The sequence below is a fragment of the Triticum dicoccoides genome, chromosome 3A (assembly GCF_002162155.2).
Source record: "Triticum dicoccoides isolate Atlit2015 ecotype Zavitan chromosome 3A, WEW_v2.0, whole genome shotgun sequence".
Lineage (NCBI taxonomy): Eukaryota > Viridiplantae > Streptophyta > Magnoliopsida > Poales > Poaceae > Triticum > Triticum dicoccoides.
Window position 1 is genome coordinate 622,573,770 of NC_041384.1, and position 9,539 is coordinate 622,583,308.

Below are 9,539 nucleotides of genomic sequence, written 5' to 3' on the forward strand. Positions count from 1 at the left end.
ACTTAAGCCATCATATTCAGCGCCTCCACCTTCTCTTCCGTTCCCATAGCAACCCCTGCCCTCTTCCTTTCCCCTGTCTCCAAGGCAACTCCATGAACTTTGAAGGTCCATGGACACCGATGCTCGATTCCGATGACTCGGACCATCTCTATCCAAATCCTTGTGCCATAAACTCCTCCTCCACGCCATGATTCCATTCAGGGAAGAAGAAACAATGGGCCGGCAACCACACACGAAGAATTATGCATGTCCGCGGACACTGTTCATCAAGTTCGTCGCACCGTTCCGTCAAACTCGGTGAGCCTCTATCAAATTCCTTTTGCACGCGTGCTTGTCATCACCTAGTGTATCCCGTAGGCATCATGATTCAACCTATCTCTGTCGTTGCCCGCATGTGTCCGAAACCGAGATCGATTGGTGGCAACGACATATCTTTTTTGTTTTCTGTTCGCCAGATGGTCTTGAGGTCAACATATGAAATGATAGTTTTGGTCATAGGAACTCAGCGGTATATTTAGATTGTCGTTGTAATAGGTGTGTTGTGGGGTGGTTTTAATCATAGTTGTTTTGGGTAAATTCAAGTGGGTTTCTTGTTCGGTTAACTTTTATGTTAAAATGTTATTTTATTGCATGTTCATGACATGTCTAGAAGTTACTCCTAAATATTTCATAATGTTAGGAGTGCATGCTAATCATCTCATATATTTTACAGAGAGTGTCATGTGATTTCTTAGACGTATTTGTAGGATTATTTAAATTGTCAAATATAGTATGATCTTGATGTTACTTTTCTTTGGTGCGTGTGTAGTCCTATAATATGTCTCTGTACAAGTCTTTGCAAATTCTTACCATGTGTACGAGTTGATTGGTGTATCGAATTATTATTGTTCGTACATGCTTGTCGGGTGTTACTATTTTAATTAGATTTGGAGCATTGATAGGTAATTGTATTGTTATCATTTAAATAATGCTTAGTACTGTTTATGGTTCTATGTTGAGAATGCGTACAGATTTTTGGTGAATTGTCTCCATGCTTAGGACTTTGTAAGATTATTCTAAGCTTTGTTTGATTTCTTTAATTATTAAAGACTTCATGTTTTCTTATTTTCTTATTGTTTAGCATGAAGATATCTTAGATATGGTTTACATTTTCATTTCCGGCCATGTCGCATGTTTGTTTTATTGGTTTGAAAGCATGGCATGCCTCTGATAGTTATTAGGCGTCATTTGTAGGTGTTTTGCATAGTTTTCTTTATGCTAGATGTCAAATAAAATGCCTTGTTGTTTGAAAATGAGTGCATTATAGTTTGTTGCGTAGAATATAATTCCCAAGTTGTTCCTCTTCTTTCTAGATGTTTGTTATCCATGATTTCATGGTTGGATGATTTATGTCATTCATATTTGTATTGCTATATAGAATCATTCTGATGGAATAACTAGTTTATTGCATATTGATAATTATCATGTGTGTTTATTTATATTAGTTTATTACCATGTCGTGTTAACAATTGCTTATAGTAGAATGCATGTTTGGTTGTATGCGTACCATGTACTATATCATTTCTAGTTTGTATTGTATGACTACACATTTGGTTAGCCTTGATTTACATTATAGTAGTTTGTTGATCTTGTACATTCTTTTATTTAGCAACTTCTTGCTTTATCAATACTATGCCATGTTGTTGGGATTGTATAAATGGATTGCATAACATGTGTGTAACAACCCGCGTGTTCTATGATGCCTAGGTTGTCCAGTTATGTATTATCAAGTCTAGGTTGTACTAGGTAGAAATACATGTCTTCATGTTATTGCTAGTATAGCACATCGTTTGATGTGATTGATGCCATGACCTAGATGTGTATTTGCTTAGTATGTTTTTCCCTTTTGCTTATAAGTCACAACTAACATGATAGTGTTGTGTGCTAATGCCATTCTTGATAGTCATGTTAGTTGATATTAACTAGGTTATCTCATAGTTATGAGTTGTACTCTATTGGTAGCATATTTTGGGATCTCGTGTGACGATCACCCATGCTTAGCATCATATCGGTTTTATCTTACTATTGCATTTGTTGTGTGCATGTCCTTTGTCATATCTATTATATCTAGTTGTTGCATTGTTCTATGTCTAGCCATCGTCATGCAAGTGATCTTTCAAGTCTGGTGAAGTTCTAAGTGTTATAGTTGCCTACTTTAGTTCTTCCTTGTAGATGTTTAACTTCTTACATCTTGGCCTTAGGAGTGTTTTAATACTTGTTGATATGACTCTTATGCTTAGGACGAGTCATATGTCATGTCAGTAGAGTTATGCTTTGATGACACACTCAGTGTGTGTATCGTGCTTTATTATTGCAAGTATGTGGTGTTAATATTGTTGTCGGTGGTCATTAGTATTAGTTGTTCTTTATTATTAAGACCATCTCCCAGTTTAGTATCTTGCCAGGGTCACTTATACGTTTGATGCTTGTGTTATTCGTCAAGACATATTTATAACTTATCATTCACATACCTTGTGTAATATGTGTCATGTTGTTTAATTGTGTGGCCATAGTATTGGTTTGATATAAAAAAGTTGATCTCATTTTACTTTAGTTTAGCTTTAGGATAGAATCTATATCCAAGTCAATTCATGTGTTGTATGTTGTTTCATTCCTTAAGTACTATGGTTTGTAATGTTGGTTGTTTGTCTTATGGAACACTTGCTTTCGAATTATTATGTAGTTGATGTATATGTTTTTACTGCTATTGACCATTATAGATATTTATAAGCCATCTAAATATTTATTTGTGGTTAACTTTCACCTTTATCATGCAATGTTGTGACTGTGTAGTTAAATACATAAGGCGCTTCCTTTTCATGTGTGTTGATGCCATTGTTTTTTTATATAGTAGTTTCCTATATAGCTTGTCAAGATGTGTAGTGGGAACTACTAGTGTTTAATCGCATAATTCATATTAGAACATTAGTCTTGATCGCCAAGTCTTCCTTGGCCGTGTCAACCTAACCAATTTCCCTTCGTTGAATCATATCTCTTACCTTCCTATCTTGCTACTTCATTTTGGAATCTCCATCTTGATCAATATCCTATTATCCATCCACTCTTAATTTGTTTTGGATGTTATTTGGATTTACTATTGTTTTGGTATTTATTTGTTTTCCATTTGGTATCGTTATGACGAGTAGGGAGTGACGACGATGTTGGACATGGAGATAATCAGGTTACCGAAGAAAGACTCAACAACGAAGGCATGCCTCCTTCTTTGATCATACTTATCCTATGGTTTACAAAATTGCATTGAGTTTTATTGTTTTATGTGCATGCTATTTTCAATTCTCGTAGCTAGCGTGTCGATTGACACATTACCTTGATACGCTTGTTGCCTATTTATTTGACACCTGAGTAGAAGTATATGGTTCCCGTAGAGTAGAAATGCTTAGCCATGCTTATCTCTGAGTCATTGACAGTTGAAACTTAATGCTGAGCTAGGCCTGTTGGCCCTTGTTGACCTTCTCTATCCTCTTCTACTCTGGGTGAAATTTACCATCTGAATACTGGCGCGGGCAACAGCTGAATCAAGGATTGAAGGAGCGATTGGCCGCCCTTCACGAGTTGAAGGGGGCAATCAGTCGTCCGTGCCGCTTAAGGCCTAATAAGTCTTGGATTTGAAGATTGTGATAACAGTACAGCCACATGCTATATGGGCACTGGCTTGGTCAAGTAAGCTAGCCAGCCTTAGGTGTCGATGTTGCCGTACCGCAGATGGGATAGCTGCCTTGCGAGTAGTTTCGTCGGCACAGATGGGGGGACCGGTTTGAGGACGTACTCTCAGTTCCGTGCACCAGACCCGGTGGGCATGTCACATCTTTGGGGGATCTAGTCCAAAGACCTCGTCACAATCTCCCTGCCAGTATACCAAATGGTGTACTATACCAGCCGCCACTGGTGGCATCAAGACGAGATTGTGTCATGTGGGTAAAAGTGTACAACCTCTGAAGAGTGTAAAACTATTCGAATAGCCATGTCCACGGTCATGGACAACACATGAATCTTTCTTGACATACAGGACCTGTCTTGCTTATTCCCTCTTTGCCCCTATTCTTGGAACCTATGAAGAGTGTGAGTTGATCGAGGATCCTCACTTTGATGAAAGTTATTCTGGAGATAAAACATGTTTTCATCAAAAGGTGCTTTTATTCAACTGCTTTTTTTGAAACAAAATTAGCTTTTATGCAAATGAGCCATACAACCTTCCTTTGAAGCCACATGTAGCCGTTAGGACCTTCTTCGAAGGAGGTATGTTGAGTACGTAATGTACTCATGGCAATAATTTTGTTGAACCATAGAGTCCCATGAAGACGAAGGTGATGACTACGACAACTATGGCGATCCGTAGGAGTGAGGTCACGTGGACTACATCGACTACCTGTGGCTGAGATGGAGTCGCTACGCATTGTACTTTCCGCTGCTTTTTGATTGTAATAAATGTCCTGAGACATTTCTCTATGTATGCCTTGCGGCAATATTTATTAAACTTGTAATACTTTTACGTATTGTGCAATGATACCATTTCGTTTTGTTGTCAACAATGATCCTGGGGTTGACAAATATACACAGAAGGGTCTGGAAGTTAATTCCGGATTCTCACAAAGAGTATACCCAATAGCAGCACGGTGCTTCTTCAGTGTTTTCAATAATCTCTCTTCCTCATGCTCTGAAAGGTTAGCACTAATAATAATAGGATATATCTTTTTTCATCAAGATAAGCATATTTAAGAGTATCAGGTAACGGTTTAAGCTCAAATACGGGATCACCCTTGGGTGGAGGAGGATCCCCTAGGATTTCAACAGGCAAATTGTGTTTCAGAATAGGTTCCTGTTTAAAGAATACTTCATCTATTTCCCTTCTCTCATTCATAAGCATATCATTTTCATGGTCTAGCAAATATTGTTCTAAAGGATCACTAGGAGGTACGGCAATAGAAGCAAGACCAATAATTTCATCCTTACTAGGTAATTCTTCTTCACGGTATTGTCTACTAAATTTAGAGAAATTAAATTCATGAGTCATATCATCTAAACCGATAGTAACAACATCCCTTTTGCAATCTATGGTAGCATTAACAGTGTTCAAGAAAGGTCTACCAAATATAATGGGACAAAAGCTATCTTGTGGGGAACCAAGAACAAGAAAATCAGCAGGATATTTAGTTTTCCCACACAAGACTTCAACATCTCTAACAATTACCATTGGTGAAATAGTATCTCTATTGGCAAGTTTAATTGTGACATCAATATCTTCTAACTCAACAGGTGCAATATCATGCATAATTTCTCTATAAAGGCTAATAGGTATTGCACTAGCGCTGGCACCCATATCACATAAGCCATGATAACAATGATCTCCTACTTTAACAGAAATAACAGGCATGCCTACCACAGATCTAGGTTTATCTTTAGCACAAGGTTTAGCAATTCTACCAGTTTCTTCACAGAAATAAATAACATGCCCATCAATATTATCAGACAAGAGATCTTTAACAATATCAGTATTAGGTTCAACTTTAATTTGCTCAAGAGGTGTATAAGTTTTAATATTGCTTTTGCGAACCACAGCTGAAGCTTTAGCATGATCCTTTATCCTAACAGGAAAAGGTGGTTTCTCAACATAAGAAGTAGGAACAATAGGATCATTATAAGTGATAGTCTTTTCTTCAACTTTAATAGGTGCAGCTACTTTTACTTCTATGTGAGGATGCTATTTAAACCACTTCTCCTTGGGGAGATCAACATAAGTAGCAAAAGATTCACAGAAAGAAGCTACTATCTCAGAGTCAAGTCCATGTTTAGTGCTAAATTTACGGAAAACATCGGTATCCATAAAAGATTTAACACAATCGAACCTAGGTGTCATACCTGACTCCTTACCTTTGTCGAGGTCCTAATCTTCAGAGTTGCGTTTAATTCTTTCCAATAAATCCCATTTCAATTCAATAGTATTAATCATAAAAGAGTCAGCACAAGAAGTATCAAGCATGGTGCGATTGCTATCAAAAAGTCGAGCATAAAATTTTTGAATAATCATTTCTCTTGAGAGCTCATGATTGGGGCATGAATATAACATTGATTTAAGCCTCCCCCAAGCTTGAGCGATGCTTTCTCGTTCGCGAGGCCAAAAATTATATATATAATTGCGATCACGATGAACAAGATGCATAGGATAAAACTTCTCATGAAATTCCAATTTCAATCCTTTGTAATTCCATGACCTCATATCATCACATAGCATATACCATGTTGATGCATCTCCCTTCAAAGATAAAGGGAAGACCTTCTTCTTAACAACATCTCCAGGTACACCTACAAGCTTAAATAATCCACAAACTTCATCCACATATATTAGATGCTCATCAGGATGCTTTGTTCCATCTCCTACAAAAGGATTAGCTAGCAGTTTTTCTATCATACCCGAAGGAATTTCAAAGCAGACATTTTCATTTTCAGTAGGTTCAGTAGGTTGAGGAGCAACTCTTTGCTCTACTGGTCAGGGTAAAGATACCCCGAACAAGCCCCTCAGAGGATTACTTTCCATAGTAACAAGTGACAGTAAATTCAGCACACTATATAAATTTTTCCCTACCAAAGGCGCTTCACTCCCCGGCAACGGCGCCAGAAAAGAGTCTTGATGACCCACAAGTATAGGGGATCTATCGTAGTCCTTTCGATAAGTAAGAGTGTCGAACCCAACAAGGAGCAGAAGGAAATGATAAGCGGTTTCCAGCAAGGTATTCTCTGCAAGTAATGAAATAAGTAGTAACAGATAGTTTTGTGATAGGATAATTTGTAATGAGCAACAACAAAAGTAAATAAAGTGCAGCAAGGTGGCCCAATCCTTTTGTAGCAAAGGACAAGCCTGGATAAACTCTTATATAGAGAAAAGCGCTCCCGAGGACACATGGGAATATCATCAAGCTAGTTTTCATCACGTTCGTATGATTCGCGTTCGGTACTTTGATAATTTGGTATGTGGGTGGACCGGTGCTTGGGTACTGTCCTTACTTGGACAAGCATCCCACTTATGATTAACCTCCATTGCAAGCATCCGCATCTACAACAAAAGTATTAAGGTAAACCTAACCATAGCATGAAACATATGGATCCAAATCAGCCCCTTACGAAGCAACGCATAAACTAGGGTTTAAGCTTCTGTCACTCTAGCAACCCATCATCTACTTATTACTTCCCAATGCCTTCCTCTAGGCCCAAATAATGATGAAGTGTTATGTAGTCGACGTTCACATAACACCACTAGAGGAGAGACAACATACATCTCATCAAAATATTGAACGAATACCAAATTCACATGACTATTAATAGCAAGACTTCTCCCATGTCCTCAGGAACAAACGTAACTACTCATAAAGCATATTCATGTTCATAATCAGAGGGGTATTAATATGCATATAGGATCTGAACATATGATCTTCCACCAAATAAACCAACTAGCATCAACTACAAGGAGTAATTAACACTACTAGCAACCTACTAGCACCAATCCCGGACTTGGAGACAAGAATTGGATACAAGAGATGAACTAGGGTTTTGAGAGGAGATGGTGCTGATGAAGATGTTGATGGAGATTGCCCTCTCTCGATGAGAGGAGCGTTGGTGATGATTTCCCCCTCCCGGAGGGAAGTTTCCCCGGCAGAACAGCTCTGCCAGAGCCCTAAATTGGTTCCGCCAAGGTTCCCCTCGTGGCGGCGGAGTTTTGTTCGAGAAGATGGCTTATGATTTTTTTCCCATCAAAAGACTTCATATAGCATAAGATGGCCACCGGAGGGTAGGGGCGCCTCCCACCCTCGTGGGCAAGGTGTGGCCCCCCTAGTGAACTTCTTCCGCTGAGTATTTTTTATACATTCTGAAAACGTCTTCTGTGGAGTTTCAGGACTTTTGGAGTTATGCAGGATAGGTCTCTAACTAGCACATATGCCCGTGTGTTGCAACGGGGAGATGCTTTTTTTGCAAGAAGAAGCGGGAGAGATAATTGATGTGTTCATCAAAAACGGTCTCCACAGCGGTGGGCGACAGAGCGAGGAGCTGCGGTCTTCTCACGGGTCATCTTTGGCGCGCCAGATCTTGATAGTGGTGGGGCTGGTCAGCGTGGCGGCGACCACCCAACTGGTACCGTTTTTTTCATAGTCCAATCCCCTTGCACCCGTTGGTTTTTGCTGCTTGTCCGTCGGACAGAAAAGGAAATACGTGGTAGGTCCAGTTTGGCCCATCCGGAGATATCCAAAAAAAATGAGGAACTACATACGGAATGGATGGAACAAAATCTATACGTATATGTTTTTCTTTTCTTAGGGCAGCTGCGCGGGAGCTACTATATGATGCTTGTTGTGTCAAATAGCGCGTGGGACGCATAATAGTTCGTGTCTGGGCCAGCCCACTGGCTGGCACCGAAATAAGCTGCGTTTGCAAGACACGAGTAATAATAAAAAAAATCACGTGTTGAACGATTGAACACATGACCTTATCCGACCGTGTGGCGCTAGCCACGACAACAAACGCCTACTGCTAAGCAATGGCCGGCGTGAATAATTAAGAAGATAGTGCAACATCGGATTTAAAACATTTTTTGAACTTTTCTAAAATATGAATTACCGAATATTTTTGGAAACGTGTTTTTCTTAATTACGAACAATGTTTATAATATTTCGTACATTTTGCAAAAAACAAGACCAAAATTTGAAACAACAACATTTTCCGCAGACATGAACCTTTATCAAAATCTGGACATTTTATTATTTGTGACCAACTTTTGGAAACGAAACATGTTTTGAACATTCAAAACAAATTTATCAAATATGTTATCAAACGCAGACATTATTCTGAACCCGCGAAGATTTTACTAAAATGATATTATATTTCAAAAATCAAAGCGCAGCATCGGATATAAAATATTTTTAAACTTTTTTAAAATATGAATACCCGAATATTCTTGAAAACATGTTTTTTTAAATTACGAACAATGTTTATAATATTCCGTACATGTTGCAAAAAACATGACCAAAATTTGAAAAAAAACATAATTTTCTGAAGACATGAAACTTTCATCAAAACCCAAACATTTTATTATTTGTGACCGACTTTTGAAAATGGAACATGTTTTGTATGTTCAAAAAAAATTTATGCATTATGTTTTCAAACACAGACATTATTTTGAACCAGTGAACATTTACTAAAACAATAATATATTTCAAAAATCGAATATTTTTTAAAATACATGTTGTTTAAAGCCCATTTATTTTGAATATTTATAAATTTGAAAAAAAATCGGAACCAGAAACTAAATTAATGTTCCAAACAGTTTTAAAAAGTGGAAGACAATATTGTAACTAAAAATCGGAAATTTGACAAAAATTCAAGTTTTAAACTTTAAAAAATTGAATTGTGAAATAAAGTAAAAATACAAATAAATTTGGACGGAAAACTAAAACGGGCCGGCCCAGACTTTGGCGGCCTGTGCGATGGCCAAC